Source organism: Mauremys mutica, chromosome 9 (assembly GCF_020497125.1).
Source record: "Mauremys mutica isolate MM-2020 ecotype Southern chromosome 9, ASM2049712v1, whole genome shotgun sequence".
Classification (NCBI taxonomy): Eukaryota; Metazoa; Chordata; order Testudines; family Geoemydidae; genus Mauremys; species Mauremys mutica.
In genome coordinates, this window is record NC_059080.1 from 101,606,567 (window position 1) to 101,630,834 (window position 24,268).

General features: G+C 47.9%; 1 protein-coding gene across 5 annotated transcripts in view; it reads right to left on the minus strand.

The window, feature by feature from the left end:
* P3H2 (prolyl 3-hydroxylase 2) overlaps nt 1–24,268 on the minus strand; it is a 150,111-nt gene that overhangs the window by 33,018 nt on the left and 92,825 nt on the right. The window contains exon 1 of one of the 5 annotated variants that reach the window (XM_045031163.1): nt 21,967–22,082. The exons of the other annotated variants lie outside the window; for them this stretch is intronic. The gene's annotated coding sequence lies outside the window, so the exon portion shown is untranslated. Of the gene's footprint in view, nt 1–21,966; nt 22,083–24,268 lie in introns of those variants that run through there. 5 annotated transcript variants of the gene reach the window in all.

Below are 24,268 nucleotides of genomic sequence, written 5' to 3' on the forward strand. Positions count from 1 at the left end.
CACGCAGAAGTTAAGGCCCAGATTCATAAAAGGAATTAGGCACCTAAGTTTCACTGATTTCAATTGGTGTTAGGTGCCTAAACCCCTTTTCGGATCTGGGCCTAAGTGACTTGCCAAAGGCCATGCAGGAAGAATGTGGCAGAGCTCCAAGCTCCCAGCCTTGTATCCTAACCACAGGACAATCTTGTCTCTGTATCTCTCTCGCTGCTTTTGCGCATTTCTGACCCCTTTCCTCCATCTGTCTACAGCACATTCCAGTCAATCCCTGAGGAACAAGCCAGGAAAGGGCCGAGGGAAAGAGACACGCTACGTAGCGTGGAGCATGGCATTATCTCTGAGCAGAATGTTTACGTCCTATGGCGGAATTGCTAGTTTTGCATCAAAGGCTTGTCAAAGCGCAGCCATGACATTCGCACTGAAAACGTATTTTCACATCTCCTGACAAAAGAAATCAAAACCTGAACTGCTTAGAGGGAGAGGGAATCTGTGATGCTTTAACTTCACATTGAATGAAAAAAGGCCCATTGGCAAGCTGGAATGTGCTACGTTCCACCAGGAAACTGGCCACATTTCTAGCGACGGTCAGCCCGCTCTTGAGCGATGAACATGCAAGAAAAGTCATGTTTTTATGTTCCAAATGCAAAAAAAAAAGAAAGAAAAAAAACCTGTGCTGTGAAATCCCACAAAACATTGATCTGCAGGCACAACACTGCCCCAAACTGAACGGGTATGTTTAATATTAGCCTAGATCATCCCAGGGAAACCTGAAGGCAGAAGGACACCTCCATATGCAGATCTCCCCTGCTCAGCACAGAAGCTGCATCCGTGATACTAGCCCCCATGGCCTGGCATCCAGCAGAGGGCTCTCCAGGAGGCCAGGATGTCAGCGGGAGTTTGGGAGGAGCGGGGTCACCCCACAACAGCCATGTGGAAATTACCTAGAAGGGGTGTCTATCTGGGGCTCTAGTTCTCTTCTTGTCTCAGAGTAGCAGCCGTGTTAGTCTGTATCCGCAAGAAGAACGAGGAGTCCTTGCGGCACCTTAGAGACTAACACGTTTATTTGAGCATCAGCTTCTGTGGGCTGATGCAGTGCATCTGATGCAGTGGGCTGTTGCCCACGAAAGCTGATGCTCAAATAAATGTGTTAGTCTCTAAGGTGCCACAAGGACTCCTCGTTCTTCTTTCCTTGTGGCTCCCTTCAGCATGGGCACCCAAAGCCATCTCAGCTCGTTGGGATCCCCTGGAGTCTACTGAGGACAGAGCAGCAACTCATTCTACGGGGAGCAGGGCAAACACCATACGTTGGTGCTCAGTGGCTTTTCCTTCCCTGTCTGGGACCAAGGCTACGTCTGCACGATATGCTAGGAGTGCGATTCCCTCTGCTTGTGTACACATACGTGAGCTCTCCTTGAGCGAGCGCGAGTATAAAGAGCTGTGCAGCTGGTGGAGCCCAGGGAGCTGCAGCAGAGGCACGGCTGAGCCTGAAACCGGTGGGTACGCATGTGCCTTGCCTAGTTTCAGACATCCGCTCCTGCAACCCTTGCTGCAGGGCTATTCATTCTCGTGCTCGCTCAATGAGAGCAGGCGTGAGCCTGTGCACACGAGCAGTGGAATCACACCCCTCGCCCGTAGCGTAGAGGTAGCCAGACTGGCCTGTCTACCCAGTAACTAGCCCCCCGCAGATGTCCCATGGTAGCTGACTCAGGCTCATGGGGCTCCCATCGTGCAGCGTCTACACAGCAATGAAACAGCCCCGCAGCCCGAGCCCCGCACACATGAGTCAGCTGGCCCGGGCCAGCCCCGGGCTTTTCTGTGCTGTGTAGACATACCCTAGTGGTAACGGGGCTCGGCAACAGCTGGCCAGATGGCACGCACAGCTAGGGTGACCAGACGTCCCGATTTTATCGGGACTGTCCCAATATTTGTTTGTTTGTTTGTCCCGCGTCCCGACCAATGTTCGGTTGGGACACTGGACAAAAGCAATTTTGCCCTCCGCTCCCATGCCCTGGCTCTCGCCCCCTCTTCCCCCATGGGATCCCTCCCCAAATCCCCACCCCCAGCCCCGCCCCCTCACTGCCCCATTGGATCCCAAACTGGGCCTGGGGAGGAGACGCCCCTGTGCCCGGGGGTCCCCTAAACCGATAAACTTCCCCACCGCTGCCGGGGAGCCCTGCGCCTCTCCCGCTCGGCTGCGCTCCAGCGTTCTGTTTAATGCTGCTTTGAGCAGGCATGGCCTGGAGATGGGTGAGAGTGGCAGCCTTGGATTCAGCTGGAGCAGAAGAATTCCTCTGGACGCAGCAGGCCCGGCTGAGTTGCTGCAAACCTGTTCCCATTCGGAAACTGGAGCTGGCTGCCAGGGTTCATAAGAGAGGCCAGTTGTTTAACTGGCAGCGCGACACCTCCGCCTGCACTATATGTACGGTTCAGCGGGGCTTGGGAAAATACAAGGCTCAATGAGGGTGCATATTTTTGTTCCGAGGCAGCTTTTTCGAAATGTTTAATGGGAACATATTTTGGCAGCAAACAAACTGGCTAGTACCATTCGAGTCTCCTCTCGCAAACAGAAATGCCAAGCGGCAAAAATGCATTAAGAAGCTACTGAATTGGATTTCCTTTAGCGCTGTAAGAACTAGCAGGGAATTAAAAAGTACAGCAAGCCCCTGAAAATAATTTCACATGAACAAAAAGCAAGCGAGCAAGCAAGCTTCGGGAATCAGAGAAGTGTCCCCAAGTCCAGCCACTCATTTCCCAGACTTCCTAGCGTTCTCCCAAAATGTGACCCTGTGTCGTGGTGCAGTGTAGGGAAACTTGACTGGTCAGAGGACAAAGAAAATTGGCCTGTGGGATCATGGGATACTTTGGCAGCCTCCCAGAGCACAAGTCCAGTGGGGCTGTGTCTACACTGCAAAGCAACAGGGCTTGAACCCTGGGCTCCAGCTCGATTTAGGCTTGAACTCCACACCCTCTGTCTGAGCCCTGGGTTAAGGTGATTTGTGTGTAGATGGAAGGGGGGTGAGGGCTGAACCTGAGTTCAAACCCTGGGCTTACACTGCAGTGTAGACATACCCGGAGGGATAAAACACCTGCAGCCTGGCAGTCTGAGACCCGCGAGGCTGAGTCAGCGGACTGAGCCTCAGGTTTTTGAATCACAGTGCAGACATGCCCTAAGGGACTTAGCCTGGGGGCACAGGAATGAACTGCGGAGCTGGGAACAGAAACTGTGTCCTTACTGTCACTCCCAGACCTTTCCCACAGGGCATGTGGTGGGGACGCTGCAGTCCCATTGCAAACCCATTCTCAGATCACGTGGAGTCTGAGATACAAACTTGGGTGAAAACAACTTTCTTCCAGTGGCTGGAATCCTACCCCCATGTTCGCCTTCAGAATCCTCCTGGCTCTGTGGCAAATGCTAACACGGAAAAACACTCCAGCTGAAGATGGGAACCAACCTCAGTGGCATGCTCCATGCACTTCACCTATCCTGTCACACTCCTGCTTTTCTCCTTGGTAACAGCGGGCTGAATCCGCCCTCAAATCAACACACGCACTGCGCCTGGGAACTGAAGCTCACTGAGATTTCCACCACTGGAGTCAAGTTTCAGACAATAAAAACCTCTAACCTGCAGATTTTGTTCTATTGCCCTAACTCAGCCAAAGGCCACTGGCTGGGCCAATTCCCAGCAGACCCAGAGCAGGACTGCCTGAGAAAGCGCATGCGTGACTGCCTTTGAAAAGAAAATGCAAGTCCCAGTCAGAGGGCTTGTCAAAACAGGCTCCAGCTTTGTCCTTTGAACAGCTAAGCACCAGGGCACAGCAATGCCCAGAGGAACGTGAACAATTTGCCCTGTGCAAACTTGAGAATATTTTTGGCTTTAACCCTGTAGTTACAACCCATGCAGGAAACAGGCTGGCTTTGCTCTCCTTGCAGAAACAATAGCTCTCCCGTTTGTGTATTCAATCCAAACGGGAGTAAAGGTTTGAGCTTACACTACACAATTACAGACCTAAAAGTGGCAATTCTTTAACCAAAATGAACTTCAAAAACAGACTCCAATGAGAAACTGCAGAACTGGAATTAATTTGCAAACTGGACACCATCAAAGTAGGCTTGAATAAAGACTGGGAGTGGATGGGTCATTACACAAACTAAAAACTATTTCCCTGTGCTAATTATCCCCCTACTGTTATTCACACCTTCTTGTCAACTGTTTGAAATGGGTCATGCTGATTACCACTATAAACGTGATTTTCCCTCCCGCTGAATAGCCCACTTTAACGGATTTGTCTCGCTAGAGATGGTAAGGCAACTCCCATCTTTTCATGTTCTCTGTATATTCCTATTGTATTTTCCACTGCATGCATCCGATGAAGTGGGCTGGAGCCCATAAAAGCTTATGCCCAAATAAATGTGTTAGTCTCTCAGGTGTCACAAGTACTCCTGTTCTTTTTGCTGATAGAGACTAACACGGCTACTGCTCTGAGACAAAAGAGACCGTGAGTGAGTGAGAGAGAGAGAATTATGTCTTGCAATTTAGTTGATCAGGTAAATTCTACTCCATCCATTTTACAGATGGGGAAAATAAGGCTCAGGGAAGTAATGTGATGTGTCCAAGGTCATATTATAAATAGGTGTCAATGCCAAGAACTGACCTCAGGAGTCCTAACTCAAAGTCTCCCCTAAATCCTAGCCACAGAGGGTACATCTACCCTGGAATAAAAGACCCACTGCACAGCTGCGGCTGGCCCGGGGCAGCCGGCTCGGGCTTGTGGTGCTCGGCTCACAGGCCGCAGTGTAGACATTCAGGCTCCCCACCATGGAGTCCCAGAGCTCAGGCTCCAGACGGAGCCCGAATGCCTACACAGCAATTTTACAGCCCTGCAGCCTGAGCCCCGCGAGCCTGAGCTAGCTGAGCCGGGCCAGCCTGGGTGTTTAATGGTTGTGACATACTAGAGCATCTCGGTTGTAAGCATGTTTTTAACATGGACAAAGCGGCTACTTACTGAGGGAAGAGTATCAGGAATGTTGGGTCCAGTCCAGCTTCTGAGGGGAGCGATCACTACTGGACCCAGACCTTTCCGTCCCTGTCCTTGTCCTTGTCTTCTCCCCAGCTCTTCAGCCTCATCCCTGTGCCAGTCTCCCCCACAGGGGCTCCTTGCCTGATCCGTCATACCCCAAACCCCAGCTCCCAGTCTCCCCTACTCAATCTACTTCCTCAGTCTCTTCCTTTCCCCGAAGGCGGGGAATTGAGAGTACGAGAGAGAGGGGCTCTCTGCTCTCAGTTCCAGGGCCAGCACCCTTGACCACCAGGTGCAGCAGTCGCAGGAAAAGTCCTAATCAGTCCCTGCACGCCCAGGCTGGAGCATGCTCTGTCACTGGGTGGGATGGTGCATGCACAGTCTGGTCACATGCAGGAGCTGAGAGAGACTGGAGCATGCTTCGTGCAGATGGAAGCTTCGGAGATTTAGCTGCCAGCATCCGTAAACTGAGATTTTTCCAAAGTCTTATAATTTGGCCAAATTTGGGTGCATTTTCATGAGAACAATAAAAGCCACAATCCTGGCACCAGGGCGACCCCCTCCTCCCTCACCAGCTCTGCTCCAAAGCATGGGGGCACTAGCGCTTGTCAATGATGTGGTTATACAAATGTTTTTTAATGTGAACGAAACAACTTATTTTCTCATTCTGAGAAATGACAGCCATTTATGCTGAAAAACTGTCCAAATGCATCCACCCAGAGGCAGACACCTGGGAAATGTCATCCCCAATGGTTGAAGTTTGGCAAAGTTATAGCTGAAAACTGGGTCTTACAGTAAGAAGTGTCAGGCAGCCTTCACTAGTGGCAGTGCTGCCAGCTCAGCCTACAATTACAGTGGGTTAATTGGTGACAAGAGGACAGGAGGTTCATTAGAGAAAAAGAAGCCGCTGATTTGAGATTACATTGATGACTGATGTTAAGGAAATCTTTGCACTACTCAGGGTATGGGTACACTTGCAGCTGTACAGCGCTGGGAGTTAAACCTGTCTTCGTACAGCTGAGTAGGGAAAGCGCTGCAGTCTGGCCACACTGACAGCTGCCAGCGCACTGTCGTGGCCACATTAGCAGCATCTGCAGCAGCGTTGGGAGTGGTGCATTATGGGCAGCTATCCCAGCGTTCAAGTGGCTGCAACGTGCTTTTCAAAAGGGGGGGGGTGGAGTGTGACAGGGAGTGCCGGGGGAGAGAGAGTGGATTTTTGGAGCCGACACTGTGTCAGCAGCTGCAAGTTCCGACCCCCTCCCCCACCCCTCTCTCACTCACTGAAAGCACATAGCCCTCTTTGGTTTTTTCCTCACAGACCAGATAAGCAGCCTCCCCAAAACGGACACCCCCCCCCACACCGTGCTGCTTCTCTCCTCAAGTCCCCTCTCTTCAAGCAAACACTAGCTGTGGGCGTTCCAAAGGGAGCTCATTCGCAGCAAACAGGAGCTCTGTTTGGTTTTTTGATAGGCAGCTTCGGGAGCCCGGAGTTCACAACAAACCAAACAGAGGCATCACAACAAAACAAAGAGCATAATCTTTACTTAAAAGCATGATGGGAAGGTTCCGGAGGTCAGCCACAGCGTTCTAAGATTTAATCCCTGTTCACACTGGCACCCCAGCGCTGCAGCAGCAGCAGCAGCGCTAGTCTCTTTATTCCTCTCGTGGAAGTGGAGTACAAGCAGCGCTGTAGCCAGGGAGTGAGTTACAGCGCTGTAAAGCCACCACCAGCGCTGTAACTCTCAAGTGTAGCCAAGGCCTCAAAGAGCTATTTACAGGGCAAACTTCAGCCTTGATCTCTCCTTCTTGTTAACTCTGCAGCCCTTTAGAGTTAGGCTTCCAAAGGGTGTGTATTTATTTCTACCACTGAACTCAATGCAGCTCTCTGCAGCACCAGGATCTGAAGCAAAATGCTTTGTGTTGTGATTGCACTGTTCTTGCGCTTGCTGCTTCCCATTTCTTTTTGAAAGGCGTATAACCTGTGATGGTTTCAGCTCCTCCTGGGGAAGCTCGCTCTTGTGCAGAGGGCTAGAATAATTCCTGGACGACAGAGAAGTTCCACCGAACTCCTCAAAATAGGGTGCAAGCAGTGTTGAGCTCGAGTGTTGGGTGAAACTCAAACCAGAACATCTGAGCTCCACCCGTTCAGGTTACCCCCTTCTTGTTTGCTTCTGAAATATTCAAGATCCCCTAGAAGCCAAGCACATAAGTTTCTACTTGTCTTGGAGTGTTTAACAAGAAGCACATATATAAACAAATTCCAAACCAATCAGCTAGTCTCAGCCGCTAGGGTACAGAGGAATTATGAAACACACTGGGGTCTGCTGCCAAATTCCTTCAAGCCCCAAGGGAGAGGAAGAATGGTTAAAGTACAGGACTTGGACTCAGGAGACCGGGGCTCAGTTTCCGGTGCCATTGCAGCACTCAGGCAGGTCACTAGCTGATGGAGCGCTAAGTCGCAAAGTACAACAGGAGTAATAATAAACAATGCTTCTTTCTGCCACCTTTTCTCTGTCTTGTCTAGGTACAATTTCCATCTCTTATTAAGTGTATGTATAGCGTGTGTGTAGCATATGGGAAACCCCATTCTTGACTGGGGACACTATAATATTAACAACCACTACTCGTGGATGGAAATAGGCAATGGAAACACAGGATCTCAAAAGCTAAATATTAGAATTGGACAAAGTACAGAGAAGGGCAAGAAAAATGATTAGGGGTGTGAAACAGCTTCCATGTGAGGAGAGATTAAAAGGACGGGGGTTGTTCGTCTTAGAAAAGAGATGACAAAGGGGGCATATGATACAGCAAGTGAATAGGGAAGTATTATTTATGCCTTCACATAACACAAGAACCCAATGAAAACAACAGGCAACTGGTTTAAAACTAACAAAAGGAAGTACTTCTTCATACAAAGCACAGTCAACCTGTGGAACTCGTTGCCAGGGGATGTTGTGAAGGCCAAAAGTATACCTGGGTTCAAAAAAGAATGAGATAAGTTCCTGGAGGATGGGTCCATCAATGGCTTTAGCCAAGATAGTCAGGGATGCAACCCCAGGTTCTGGGTGTCCCTAAACCTCCAACTGCCAGAAGCTGGATGACAGGGATAGATCACTCTAAATTGCCCTGCTCTGTTCATTCCCTCCGAATCATCTAGCGTTGGCCACTGCTGGAAGACAGGATCCTGGGCTATATAGACCATGGGTCTGACCCAAAGTAGCCGTTCTTATTTATCAGGCCCTTACAGTATAATACATCTTGAATTACACTAACACTCCTGGAATGATGTTGCAGGAATATCTTCAAAAGTTTTACATCAAAACCTTTATATTGCAGCTGCAAGGTCACAAATACAAGATCCCTGAAACACTATCGCAGGGTCAGTTTGGCTTTGGCAATGACTAGAGCAGGAAAGGGAGAAAAAAAATTGAAACTTTTTTGAATTTTGAAAAAAGAATCTTTTTAGCTCAAAACCAAAACTTGTTTCATTTTGTTGGCAAATGGAAAGATTTCAAAGTAAGTTTGAAAACCCATTTTTCATCAAAAAGTGTTTGAAATTCTTTCATCTAACCAGTTGTAGTTTCCACTTCTCCTGCAGGGGGTGAACAAAACTGTGGCAAACTACTGAATACAATATTTGTTCTGTGTTTGTACAGCTCCTAGCACAACGGGCTGAAATCCAGATCCTATTATAGTCAGTGGGAGTTTTGCCATTGACTTAAATGGGGCAGGATTTCATCCAAAATTAGTGACTTTCAGAAACTTAGATGGGAAAGATTTGAACAGGGTAAGGGCTGACGTCAGACTGCAGGATGGACCTCAAGTTAGTACCTGCCTGGTCTTAGCACGATTTATAGTGCCTCTGGACTCCTAGAGTGCAGCCGGTTGGTTTACTTCCATAGTGGAAATCCCAAATGGGGAATGACCCCCATTGCTCTCACAGGCTGTATGATAACGTATCAACACAGTGTTAGCAGCTTGCTCATAATTCACCCTCTTTCTGGTTTCTATTATGAAGCCAATACAGTCTTTCCCCAGCAACCCAATCTAAATCCTCTGCCCTTCTGTGACTGCAGTGTAGCAACCAGCCAGGTTGAATACATAATACTCTCTAATGTCTTCCCATTTGCTTGCCACATGGCTGCCAACACTGTACCACTCAGGTATCTGGAACGTGTCTTACACAGAGTATGATATCATCACCACTTTGGCTGCTGCTTCGTTTTTAAAAGGGTAACATAAAATAATAATGGGCGTATCAGGGAATCCCAACCCTGAATGCCCACCTGCAAGCATGTGGCTAGCTCAGCTCCATTCCAGAAGAGGGGTTTTTAACTTGGACTTGCGCATAATAATAATTGTGCTACGGACTTGGGCTTGTTTGCATGGGGATAGATCCTAAACCCCCCAGCCTGATCCCATTGATTTCAGTAGGCTTTGGATCAGGCCGCCAGTCCCAGGCCCTGTCGCACTAGCTGCTGTTCAAATACACATAAAAACGGTCTCTTCCCCTACACAATCTGCAACAAGACTCAACGACAAAGCAACGATAGTCAGCGTTTAGCTATCCTGACCCTAACCCTGCACTTAGTGACTGGCCCTGTTCACCCCAGTACACTGAGTGCAATCGGACCACTCACCTGAGTGAAGCTAAGCATGTGCTTAAGTGACTGCAGGAACAAGATCTACAGAGCTGGAAACAAAATGAAATGATCTATTGCCAGATTTCTGGAGCAAGGGATCCATGATGTTATAGTGGCTTATTCCTGCATTTTTCTCTGTGTGTGTTTCGAGACAGACAGACCAAGTGCATATTCTGTACAATGTAACTGAGTCACAAGAACATTTTCAGGTTGCAAAGTGAACGACTCCGAAGTCAGGAACAGCCAGAATGAATGTAGCCTGTTCAATGTTAATTCTAATTCCTTTTCCACAAGTACACGACACAGAATTTAATTACATGGTCTCCTATGACTTGCCACAGGCTCCCCTCCCTCTCCTGTTTCTTATTTCCATACATTATTATCTATCAGGATCCATGAGCTGTCCTGTGTGACTGGGCTAATTCATCCAATTTCTAGAATGGATTTCAGAGCCAGTCATGCAGCGTGGGGAGCTGGAGACAGTGGGGAGAAGGAAAAACAAAAACAAAAGAACACACCTACATTCAGCAGTCTCTTGAAACTTGGAGAGAGCCACAGTTCTCCAACTGTGCCTGAAGAATTTGGTCTTTTTTTTTTGCAAATGGCTTGCGCACTTCAGAGGTTATCAAGCACACAGCTACTTCTGTCGGGGTCAATTTATAATGCAGTCCTCATTTCCTCTACAATTTGTGTTTATGAAAGGCACTTAATGTTCCGCACAGATTATTTCCCTGGGAGAAATGCTAGACAAGCAAACACAAACAAATCAAGCACTTCCCCCGTCTTGTAGCTTTCAAAGGCGTGAATACACTGCTTTCCCCTTGGAATAGCAGCCATTCCTTACTCAGACCAGGGCTCTTCAGAACACTGTTTGAACATTGGAGCACTCACTCAAGGAGGAATGTGCAGTGACCACTGGCCAAAGCGTATTTCATTCCACAGGCCAGACCTGAAGGGGGCTTACAGAAGCGAGGCTTGCCCATCCCAGGTCACTGTGGTGGAACACATGACTTGCTAGGGCATTTCTCACTGCAGTGGCAGACACAGAAAGTCACAGCATCCAGATCCATCCAAACACATCCCTGTACACAACTCCCTCCCATGATACGTGGCGCCCACCCGGGGAAACACAGTGCAGCCTGGATGTGAGTGGCGCCGGTTGAAAGGACGCAGGGATACACTTCGATACTATGGTGCCCAACAGCACAGAAATACAACAGACAAAACATCCTGCAGCGACCGCTACTGGAATTATTTATGCTAATTTCCATTCATTCAAATACATCTCTGGATTACCTAGGGAGGTGCTGGAATCTCCATCCTTAGAGGTTTTTAAGGCCCAGCTTGACAAAGCCCTGGCTGGGATGATTTAGTTGGGGTTGGTCATGCTTTGAGCAAGGGGTTGGACTAGATGACCTCCTGAGGTCTCTTCCAACCCTAAATTGTCTATGATCTCGTTGGTAAGGATGCTTTTCCTGTGCTAAACTCTATGGGGTGGATTGCAACTGGTAGCGATGCCGGTACATAGGTTAGGGAAGAGGTGCCAGAAGACACGTGGCTCAGCAGCACAGGCTGAGGCTCCAGAGGGTATGTCTATACTGCAATGTAAGCCCAGGGTTAGTAGAGCAGACCCTAGGTTTGTTAGCCTAGAGCTTGAGCTTCTACACACATTTGTAACTACACATTAGAAATTGTTGAACCTGGGATCCAACCTGGAACTCCAGCATCTGCAATACGAGTCCCTGAGTCCAACCACCCATATCCCAGACTTCCTAGTGCACTCCCAAAATGTGGTCTCTTTAGCCCTGTGTTTGTGGTGCAGTGTGGGAAAACGTGACTGCCCAGAAGACAAGTCAGCCCGTGGAATTGTGGAACGCGTCTGGTGGACTCCCAGAGCACTAGTCTGGAGGGACCATGTCTACATTGCAAAGGAATAGAGCTTGAACCCTGGGTCCCGGCTTGACTCAGGGTTGGACCCTCCATGGGTCCTGGGATCGAGCCCTGGGTTAGCGTGATTTGTGTGTAGACCACAGGGGGGTTAAGCTTGAGCCTGAGTTCAAACCCTGGGCTTACACTGCAGTATAAACGTGCCCAGAAGGTTTGGCCATAATGTGCCTCATGAGCCCGGGCCTCTGAAATGAGAGGGGCTGGAAGGGCATGGGACATCCCCCCTCTCCCTGGGGCATCCCTGGACTCTGAGACCATAGCAAGTGCTGTGTGGAGGGCCGGAGAAAGGATTCCAGCTGCATCAAGCGCACCAGTTAAACTGATCTAGTTTTCATAACTTCAAGGTGAGTGGCTGGCTCAGAGATTGGTAAGAAGTTGTGGAGCCTGGTGTGACACCACATCAGCTGAATAGAGACCGACAGTCATTCCTGTCTGACATGGAGTAACATGGGGGTTCGATCCAGTTCCTAGTGGCCAGGTGTCCACATCACATGAACCAACAGCACAGCCACTGCCCAAGTGAGTCTCTGAAGTCCAAGGGCTGAATGGACAGTGGAGAACGGAACGATCTCCGGGCACTGGCCCTCCAGCTCAGGGGTTGAGTAGCATCAGTGGGCAGCCAGGGGGAAGCTTGTATGGTTGCTGACTCCCTGTAGTGCCCGTTTAACCACAGAACTGACATCTCTCTTTGGTACCGGAAAATCTGATCTCTTCGGTCTTTTAAATCAAGTTACCAGCTACACGTCTAGCCCAGAGAGCTTCCCCCTGCCTAATCTGCAACAAGACCATAGTTGAGACTAGGTCACAAGCTATTTACATCTGTCATCTTGTAACTTGCTTCTGCCTACTCAGGCTGAATGCTCTGCAGCAGACACAACACAATCAAGTGAACATTTTAATTCCCCTGCTCTCTGTGCTGATGGCTCCACAACACTGTGGTGTCTCTTGCCGCTCAGCACTCGAGTTTCTAGGTCACTTGGGTAACGTTTTCAAAAACACAAACCACGATGACCCAACCCCAGCTGCTCAGCTGTACATTAGGGCTACCAGTAGGTAGCAAGACGCTCTGCCGTGCATACTGCAGTAAGCTGTCAATGCACTCTTACAGCAGCAGGTGTTTACAGAAATGAGAGTTGCCGAACCAAAGAGGGGTTTTCAGACTGTATATTACTGCAACCCGCATCACACAAATTGACTCAAAGTACATGAACTCTGGCAGAGGAGTGAAAAGGAAGCTGCTTGAGTGGATTTCATGCATCTTTGAAAGAGCTGAAAGGGCTTTTCTGCCTTCCTTTACCTGTTTCTGTCTTTTCTCAGAAGTCTACAGGCTGTTTTGTTGCCTTTTCAGAGCAGAGATATCCTATGTGTACGCAAACATATCCTGAAGCGGAACAGTTAGTGCTGCCCGTTCATGCCATTACTGAACGCTGTCCTGGGGGAAGAAAGAAACGTTAGACGAGAACCAACCACCTCCAATTCAACGTGCCCTGGGTGTGATGATATTCACAAGGTCTGAGATGGGTTTTATTGATACTGCTGTTCCCTGGGACACACGCTCCTCTTACATCTGTCCCAAAATATCACTCCAGACTTTAGCATATTAAAAGAAGGTGACAACCTTAGTCTGCTTCAACTGTGTCCCAGTTACCCCAAGTCCAACATTCATCACCAGGCACGACCTGTTTTGACTTCAAGAAAGGTGCCAGCATCAGAGAGAGAAATCTGCCCTAAAAAACTGTATTCCAAGAGGGGGCCTTTGTCCATAGGTCTCAGATTATTAGGTGGCTGTACAGGCCTTCAAGTGTGAAAATCCATGTCCTTCACAACGCACTTGTGTATTTGCTGTTTACCTGCTCAGGTTACGCACAACAGGACTCTGTGCTACAGCCTTAGACAGAAGGTTCTCACCTTAGAAGATTTAGTCATGACATTGCTTTTTCCTCATTGCCTTCGACATGCTCACGAACCGGGACAGAAACACACATACTTCATAACTCTTTGGAGGCCCCCAACTTTTTTTTTTTTGAGAGAGACTCTTCCATCCCCAAATGGAATCAATCTCCAGTTTGCTCTGGATGTTCCCTTTTTAAATAGTTTCAATGTGTCTCAAACTAGCACTTTAGTCTTCTGTTGGAGGAAAATGGAGCAAATTTGGGAATTGGCACAAGATAAACTCATCACAATAAGCGAGGATTGGCCTGGGTATGTCACTGAAAAAGCTATCTTGAGAGGCAAATTATACATACTACACAATCACACCTACCAGTAAGCACACCAGCATGGGCAAGGGCACGCACAGAGCCAGGCTGCCTCGGGTTTTGGAACAGGCTCCAAAAGGAGGTGGCCCTTTTGGGCACCCTTACTTTGGAAATTTATAACTGGGCTGAACAAACTCTGAGAAAATATTCCACAGGGAACGATCCTGCATCTGCTGCGGGGAGCTAGACTAGATGTCGTAACGGATCTCTCCCTTGGGTGATTATCTCCACGTTATATGTACACAATGGACCAAAAGATTCTCCAATCGGATAAGGCCACTTTGTAGTGGGTAAGCAACACAGAGTGGCCATAAAGCAGCCAGAGGAGGTCAGAGAATTCCCCCTGTACCAAGGAACTCTCCATGAGTGTAAGGCCAGTGGAAGCACTGTACTACCTTCTGCACTAGCTACCCCCATCCCCAGCATAAGGGGAGGAGCGTGCCCCACCAGGGGCATTCCAGGGGTGGTGGGTGATCAGATTAGGGCGTGGTGGAACACAGCTTGCTTCACCCCATCCTCTGGTGGTTTAAGGTAAGGTTGCACAAGGACAGTCCCAACTTGCACCTGGGCTGATGAGTCCTGAATCAGAGAGCCACAACTGGCCCCCTGCAGCTCCCCACTCTCCACGCTGCCTAAGCTGTGCTCAGACGGAGTTGAGAATCGAGCCTTTCATAAGTATATTTGTGCTTGTGCATCACATGCCTTACATACTCGCACGAACACAATTCAGCAAGTCAGGCAAAAGGATCATTCCTCATGTCCAAATGACTTGCTAAACCATTTCCCAGAAGAAAAGTCCTTCCCACACTGAATTTGATTCCTACGATATGTGATGGGAGCATGCAGCAGGAGATCTGCTTGTGTTCATGGTTCTGTACTGAGCCTTCAGTATGATTGATCATGCAAAATGCTCCAGATGGGATTTGCTCCCAAGAAAACATTTGATTCTGTTTAACACACTCAGAAGACGGCTAAGTCATGCATTAAATAACACTTTATAAAGAAAACTTTCCTATAACACGCCCTGGTGGCTCTCTTGGCAAATAGTTAAGGATGAAGCTGAAAACTGTATGTAAAAAGAAGCCTGTGCAGAGAGAGTTTTTTTCCTCCATGCCAGTAGGTACAACACACACAGCCCATACCATACTCAAGCTGAAGTCACGCGAAGGATGTATCTGGCAGTACGCAAATTCCACCACCCTATTTTGTAGTGCAATACTTGACCAGGAAGATTCACTCACACCAGGTGATACATGGCCAATGGGACATCTGGCAAAGTTGAGCCCTTGCAGCAGAAGGCAGAACTGGGCCCAAAGAGCCTACTATTGAAAGAGATCAATCGACAGGAGCTGAAGACACCGACTAGCTATACTGTAGCTTGTGGGGCAAAACACTATACATCTGACAACCTAGGTGCCTCATCACTTTCTCCTGCTTGGGCCTGGTAAGAAATGTATGTATTTAAATGGCTGCAAACAAACATCAATCAGATGGCAAATGAGTAAGTGGCAAAAACTGCTCCTTTCATAACTCCCATTGGGACAGGCAGAATTTTATTCAGCCCTTGGGAAACGCTGCAGAACAGTTTACCTTTTGGAACTTGTAAGAAAAACACTTCATATATTTTTTGGTCAAGCTAGATCAATAGACTTACAAGCGCAACCCAGTTAACTTCCTGGGCCTCTGAGGTCTTTGTGGCCAGGCACTAATGCCTTTAAAGCCAGACGTGAACAGCAATACACAGGCCCAAACACTAAAATGCTGTTTAAAGACCCATGCAGATGTTGTAAGGCAGGCATTCTATGCTGCAGTACAGAGGATGCCCATGGGCATCTCCCTATTCATGAGCTTATAGAATCCCTCTGGCAAGTACAGCTATTAATCACATGGAAATACATCTTCAGAGAGTAGTTCACGTACTTTACGTTCATGCAATTCCGCAGCTGAAAATAAGTGGGAGGCGTCAGCGTTAGGGGACCACCCAGCTCCCAACAGACTCCCAGCAAGCATCCTATGGACCACACTTTGAGCCCTCTTTCATAAGACAAGCACGATAACTGTCTTTGATCTTAGATTTCCAGGATCTAACGTGAGGAGTTATAAATGATACACCCATATTCACTTTAGAGACACATGGATGGGGTCCACCGGCAAAAATATCTGAGGTATTGGGTATTAATCTGCACAGACTAATGGGTGGGGTACTTGTATGTGAAGGGAGGAAGGTCAAGGATTAAATACTTCGACCTGCTTGAGGCCTAAATTGGCCTATACTTTTGGGAAAACACAAATGTGCAGCAAGAACAATTGCGGCATTTGTCACAGAAGTCTGACTAAAACAGGGAAGCAGGCCTGTGCTTTTATTGTATTCCCTGCAGCCACTAGGCATGGGAGCACGACAATACTTGATATTTATATCACACCTTCCAACATTAAAGATCTGAAAACATCTCACAGATGCCACCACGGACATGCAGATGCTTCCTCGGAGATGAGAGGCAGTAACCAAGCAGACCAGTGTCACGCAGATCAGAAGAAGTTTGAAGGAAGAAAACTGGGGAGCACTCCTACATTTACTAAAAGGCTTGTGGGATGCAAGGTGCAGGCAGAGCAGAGGCGACCTCTGTTTTTAAGGCCTAATCCCAAAGACATGTAAAGTGCATAGAACCCACATTTTCAATATGTACAGCAGCAAGGACGAAGGGCTGATCAGAACGCCAGGATCGGAACCTGTTTCTCATATAATCCTAATCTAAAATTTAGGCCACTAAAACATCCCCTTCATTACAGCACAGAACCTCTGCGGGTTTGCAGACTCCTGCTGCGATGGAACAGCAGTTCAGACCCACGCTCTTGTAGTTGAATTGAGGGAACATGTTGTGTAGGAAGATCTATGAGCTTCACAATAAACTCTGCTGTACACAACAGGCTGTTCTACCTACCTACCTACAATTAGCAGAGCACACTGAGCGTCACAACAGCAGGCTATGAAGGTTTTCTATCAGGGTACAGCAATTCTTCTGCCAGTACTGTACCCGCTGACACCTCTCTGTAAAAAGCAGTATTGTAGGTGTTAATTAGGAGGTTCACGGTGCAATAAGAGTAGTCAGAGAATGGATCACAGAGTCTCTCTACAGGCATGACATAGTCCCCTTGACAGAAGATGCATCAGACACAACAGGCCACTGATATCAACCATCCTCACTTCCTCAGTCTCAGATTATCCATTTCTCTTGCCTTTTTTCATTTTTTCCTTTCCAGGAGGATATATGCAAACAGGACTTTTCGAGGGGAGGGGTTCGTCTGCTCGAGCTTCCCGCCTCTCAGCCAATGTTCTAACACACCATTTCGAACACCACAACCACTGGCTCTTGGGAGGTTTATTGCGTCACACGGAGAGGACGCGTGACACCAGGTGTGGGAGCAGATGAAGAGCTAAGCAGCAGGGCCGCTGTTTTCATGCTGATGTCTCTAGCAGTAACTAAAAAAAAGATGGAAGAAAAACAAGAGAACTGTAGGAGCCAGAAATACTCCGACAACAGAATGTTTTCCCCCAGAGCGCAACGTGGCTCAGCACCTCTTAAAAGACTCAAATGATGAGCACGTCCAAGAGCTGCTTCTTCCCGATACCCTTTCAAGGGAGAGCTCAAGTTAGTTACAACCATCAAGCGCAGGCAACCGTGACACGACACAGATCCAGCAAGTACGAACACACTTTTTTTATTATGATTATTTACATAGCCACTTTTCTGACTTAAAAGCAGACTTGCGTCTAGCTCCAACCTCAGCACTGCTCCAAGCCCGAACGTGGCTCTCTGACAAAAGACAGTTTATCTTCCCAGGAACGTATCAACTGACCTTAATAGTGAGTTGGGTCCATTTGTTATTTTTAAACTCCACAGTATTTATTTAAAAAGTGAATCAGTGAATAACCCGGAGGGGCAAGCCAGGAACAGGACTGTGCTATCTGAGGAAGAAGGTGCTATCTGCGTACACTGCAAGCTACAGCACCCCGGCAAGCGGGGAAAATAGAGAGAGGCAAATTAAACCTGTAAAATCCCAAAGAGAAAAACAGACGCCCCATGTAACTATTCCCACCAGAATCTTTGACAGTCTTTAAGGAAATGGTTTTGCCTGCCACAGTGTTTTCAGAATGGCTTTTCCAGGGCTGGATTCATAGCTCAGTTCATCACGCCTACCAAGGCCTGAAAGCATGAAAACACAAGGATGGCAGACAGTAAGCCGCTGCAGATTTAATTAAATAACCACCCCCACCATTATTTGATAGAAATTATGCAGAGACTAAACAGCATTTAACCCAAAAGAAGACTTCAGGATCCTTGAAGGGAAGCGAGAAAGGCAGCCAAATATTCAACAGCTGTCCAGTTTCAACATTCATTTTTGGGAGGGCAGATAGTTCTATTTGGGGTGGCCTAGATGGATCTCTGAATCTCTCCTAATCCATCCTGCAGCAGTCTGGAGTGGATACTGACATGCTGAGGAGCGGTAGAGGCTGCACTTACACACTTCTCTAACCCAGGCTGCTGATTCTTCTTGCTTGATACAAGATCAATAATACCTCACTCCATGACTAATCCCACTAGAGTCGATGGAGTAAGGGTAATGGGGGCTGTCAGAGTTTCAGCGTAACTTCCCATCTTCCTGCTCCGTGATCCACCATGGGCCATCACCTCTGTTGGGCAGAGGGACGCATCTCTCTCCCTCCTGACCAGGCTGTTTCCAGGCTGCACAGTTTCCTGCCTACTCTGTGATATTCCCAGCAAGCCAACTGCCTAAACAGGCCACTGTCCGTGCTTTGCTTTCTCTTCAAAGGCTATGAACAGTGTCATTGCCAGCAGGCATAAATCACCACACAGCTCTTTCTAAGCAAGTACATTTATTCTTAAGGTGAAAGAATTACAGAGAAAACCTATTCGCACGCTAAAAACTTAGCGGAGATCATCGCCAGCTCCAACCTCAGGCGCCAGTAGGTGTCAATCCTTCAAAACCCACAACTGCATTTTGCCCCTGGTTACACACTCATAATTGTCTCCGATTCAGAACCGGAACCAAGGCTGGACAGTTCACCCATTTCTTTGTACAAACCGGGGCCTTTGATCTCCAGTCTCTGGGAACAGTTAATCAGCAGACATTGACATACTCCTCAAGGCGGAGCTTAAAAAGGTGGAGCTTTTGCATAACCAGAGGTGGGAGTTTGCATTAACCTCTACCTAGGGATACACTTAACACTTATTGCACTAAAAGTCCATTCCTGTCCAGCACATTTTCAAAATAGTCCTGAGACCTCCCAGGTCTCATGTCACATCTCCTCCCGCTTTTCTCTCCCCCCAAGAGGTTACATGCAGTCCTGGCCCACAGTAACACGTAAACCATTCATTTAAAACTATGCACCTCAACGATACTTAATTCAACAGGGGTTTCCAAGGATATTGAAGGAAATGGCCATCTCTGCTAGCTAATTTTAAGATGCAGCTTGATAAAATTATGAATGGGATTGTATGATGGGCTTGCATGCAATAGTAGGGTACTGGACTTATGACCTCTGTTCCTAGGAACTTCTCCTAGAGTACGGCTCTACTTAACATGAGGATGTGAGCTTGCAACTAACTCAATTTACAAGATCATTCTTTCTAGAGAGCATGGAAATCTTTACAAGAGAGACTTCAACACCGATCCCACGAACCCTCTAACTTCTGGGACTCCAACTGGCCCCTTAATTTGTTCACTGCAAGAGAAGTAACATATGTAGAAATCAGGAGGGAAAGGCAATTAGGGGAATAAAAAAAACATACCTACAGTTCTGGAGCATTAAAATTCATAGATCATGGAATATCAGGGTTGGAAGGGACCTCAGGAGGTCATCTAGTCCCACCCCCTGCTCAAAGCAGGACCAGTTCCAAATTAAATCACCCAGCCAGGGCTTTGTCAAGCCTGACCTTAAAAACCTCTAAGGAAGGAGATTCCACCACCTCCCTAGGTAACCCATTCCAGTGCTTCACCACCCTCCTAGTGAAACAGTGTTTCCCAATATCCAATCTAAACCTCCCCCTCTGCAACTTGAGACCATTGCTCCTTGTTCTGTCATCTGGTACCACTGAGACCAGCCAAGCTCCATCCTCTTTGGAACCCACCTTCAGGTAGTTGAAAGCAGCTATCAAATCCCCCCTCATTCCTCTCTTCTGCAGACTACACAATCCCAGTTCCCTCAACCTCTCCTCATAAGTCATGTGCTCCAGCCCCCTCATCATTTTTGTTGCCCTCCGCTGGACTCTTTCCAATTTTTCCACATCCTTTTTGTAGTGTGAGGCCCAAAACTGGACACAGTACTCCAGATGAGGCCTCACCAATGTTGAATAGAGGGGAATGATCACGGCTCTCGATCTACGGCAATGCTCCTACTTATACAGCCCAAAATGCCATTAGCCTTCTTGGCAACAAGGGCACACTGCTGACTCATATCCAGCTTCTCGTCCACTGTAACCCCTAGGTCCTTTTCTGCAGAACTGCTGCCTAGCCATTCGGTCCCTAGTCTGTAACAGTGAATGGGATTCTTCTGTCCTAAGTGCAGGACTCTGTACTTGTCCTTGTTGAACCTCATCGCGTTTCTTTTGGCCCAATCCTCTAATTTGTCTAAGTCCCTCTGTATCCTATCCCTACCCTCCAGCATATCTACCACTCCTCCCAGTTTAGTGTCATCTGCAAACTTGCTGAGAGTGCAGTCCACGCCATCCTCCAGATCATTAATGAAGATATTAAAAAAAAACTGGCCCCAGGACCGACCCTTGGGGCACTCCGCTTGAAACCGGCTGCCAACTAGACATGGAGCCATTGATCACTACCTGTTCAGTGACCTGGCTCAAAGGGTGAATTCCACTGAGCACCCTGAATTCCCGCTTAAAAACAAAAACACAAAAAAATGACACTCCCTTCCTGCTATAAAGGTGGGATTTGAAGACTTCAGGACAGTAGAGTACATTTTTTCCCTAGAGTTTGGTTGAGGCCATGGAATAAGTAAAGAGCTGAAGCTAGGATATAGCTTTTTGTTTTTTTAGGAAAGAGGATTGTAATGAAAACCACACACACACACACACACACGCTCACTCAGATCCACACATCTAAACGTGTAATACTCCTGAAGTGAAACCAGAAATGTGTGCAGATTCCTCCATAGCTTCACCGAAATCCACAAGCATTTGGGTAAATCAGGGCAGATTTTCACACAAAGTTTCATGCTGGTTGTTTCACTGTTTTGAAACCAAACCAGGAAAAACAAGCGACAAGAGCTGGGTTCCGGGCTCACAAAACCAGAACACTGCGGAGAGTTCCACACCAGCAGAGAGAGATTGATCTCGAGTGAGCACTCAAATTGGTGGAGGAGTGACAGGCGCTCTGGCCTGGAGAAGATGGGAATCAGCTTCATCAGGCAGAGGGAAAAGCTCTCAGCATGGCAGATTTCACACTGAAACAATTCCTGTGCATGGTCCCATGAAAAATTGAACCTAAGTACTCCCTGGAGGAAAGGTCCTTTTTCTGTGGCCCATGAATATTATGGCCAAGGCTGACTCACAGGAATAAAAGAGCTGTCACGAGCCCTCGTGTAGATATCATGGTTTCCATCCGGAGGGTTTCCAAAGCATTTTCCCCACTCAATAAAATTTCATCACTTCTGGGGTGGAAAGGGTCAGCTGTTTAACAACACACAGTGAAAATCCACACTACTCTTCAGAAGGAGATCTAATGAAGGACTTGGACAATGGGCAACTAAGGGAAATAGGTGATCCACTAATGTGTTCTCTTCTTCTGTAAAGCTTCTGGTGCCTGTAGAGTCTGCCAGCAGGAGACTCTCTCTCCTTCCCTCCCAACAACAATCCAATAGCCAGAGCAGTATAAATCAGCTCAAGTTTCTATATAGCTGAAGCTAGCATAGGAAAGGACCAAGCCTGTGTTTCTTGTGGAGGGGGACCCATTCTCCCCACAATATGCCAGTTTTACACCAATGCAATTCACTGACTTAAGTGGAGCTACTCCTGATTTGCACCAGCACAAGAGAAGAACCAGCACCAGTGCCCAGCATGAAATACCTCTGCCAAGAAGTTACAGACGGGGGCCCATTCCGTCCTGGGTGTAGCTCCATTTACAGCAATGGAGCTGCACTGGGCTGAACTTGGCCCAAGCTTTCTGCAAGAAAGGCAGCATGCTGGCTGGTCAATCATCTCCACATGCTACAGGAACCACAAATCTCAGCTGGATTTGCTGCTTCTGAAATGAAAAAAAACCCAACAACTTTGCTTGCATTCCCGGGCCGGGCCTTGGTAAGAATTACTAAACACTTATCAAGTGGACAGCTTTCATTTCCTGAAAACCTGGATCCAATTACTCCAGAACCCCCGCTGCTTTTGACTCAGACACTGAGGCACACGGGTCTCCAAGCCCTCCTGCTACAAAGTTAAACTTTGCTACTGTCTGACGCGGAGAGAATCCAGCCAGAGTCCAAAATGGCCAATTAGTGTGATGATTCAGAGTGCTGGGCTTGCTTCACACCACATAAGAACAATAAATTATAATGCTTTGCAACGGTCCCATATAAGGTTCTTTATTAACCTTTACTAACCCTTCAAACCTCCTGTGAGGGAGGTGTCGTTGTCTCCATATCACAGATGGGGAAACTGAGGTCACATGGCAAATCAATGGCAAAGCCAGAAATAGAACCCAAGAATCCGGACTCCCAACTCCATTGCTTTAAGTACCCAACCACAATCCAATGCACATTTATCAGGACATTCAGTACAATGGGAGGTTAAAGATTCTTTGCATAACGTTCTGAGTAGAACACCATGGGACGATCATTGCAGTAGGGCAGTGACATTAACACAATCTCAACGCTCATTAACAAGCGCCGGTTTGTAAAGAGATGCGATACCTCACTCCCCGCCAGGTTATTCTTGGTTAGACAACAACCACAGCATTACAGGGCTATAATTCTATTGTTGTCAAACCACAATACAATCAGTGCGGCTACAGAGACACCGGCTCTATTCCTAAAGCTAGAGGAAAATTCCTCCATCAACACGAGCAATCTCTTTCCAAACTTCCAGTCATCCCCAGGGCTGGAATCTCCTCATGCTGAAGGGGTCTACAGCAAATTGTGGTATGAAAAGGAGGCAGCAGGTGGAAAATATGTGCCAAGAGAGATGCCCACGAATAGACTTGTGTGAAACCCTGCACTCACAATGCCAAGACTAGGGCGGGCAAAACTAGCTATGGAAGCACAGAGGCAGTTACAAGAAAACAGCACCTATCCCAACCTACCCTTGGGGGTCATAATGGGCTTAACCCAAATGGAAGTCCCCCTCATTCCTCCTGTGCATGCGCTCACCACGTACGGCCACTCTCTTCAGGGACTGTGCAACAGGAAAAGGCGGCCACCAAGGCTGTATCTACACTGGAGGCTGGGCTACACTACACAGCTAGGTAAGTGCCCTACTACACCGACATCATAACTCCACGACAGGCCGAGGGCTGATGTCAGTGTAGTTAGGGTGACACAGAGTCTGTGTAGACACTGCGCCCCTTACATCCACTGTTGGTCACCGTGACATTGACAAGAAAGCCAGGCAGCTAGAGCCCAGCTGCCCCACCTCCCCGCTCTCCTGGAAAGTTGGGCGGCTGGACCCTGTTCCCTGCTGGGAGCCAGTGCAAGACCCTTAATTCTCTACCACTGCAGCTCCAGTTTCAGTAGTGGACAGTGCAATCTTTTTGCCACTAAGGGCACAGCTACTCTACAAAGCCTCTGCACCAGCAGAGCTACGTCGCCACGGCCCCTGGTGTAGACCCCGCGAATGCCGACAGGCGTTCTTCTGCCGACACAGTCACACCACCTCCCTGAACAAGGTTCACCAAGCTGACAGTAGCACCCTTCTGTCGGTGTTTGCACTGGAAGTTCTGCCGGCATGACTATATCAGCGGGGGGACGGTGAGCTTTTCACACTTAGCTGGCACAGCTTTGTAGACCAGGCCTAAGTTGCATTTAACAACACTAAGCTATGGCCTGTCGGATGCTCTCTGAAAATTATATCTCCTGTTCCAACTCAAAAAATTAGGAAATACTACAAGAAAATATCATTGTTTGGGGAGGTGGGGTTACAAGTTTCCATAGGCTGAATTCTTGCTTTTCTGGACACTGTCTGTCTCTCTGGTAATCCAGAAGGCTAGGGATAGCATGATGGGCACGTCACATCTCACAAAACTACTCCACTGCTAATGACCACCACACTGAGCCAAAAGGTAGCTTGGATGAGACATGGGGGAGTTTTTATACTAGCGTGGTCCTGGGCCTCTCTTTAGCAAACTCACTCCCAGCCATCCACAGCTCTGTCTTTTTTG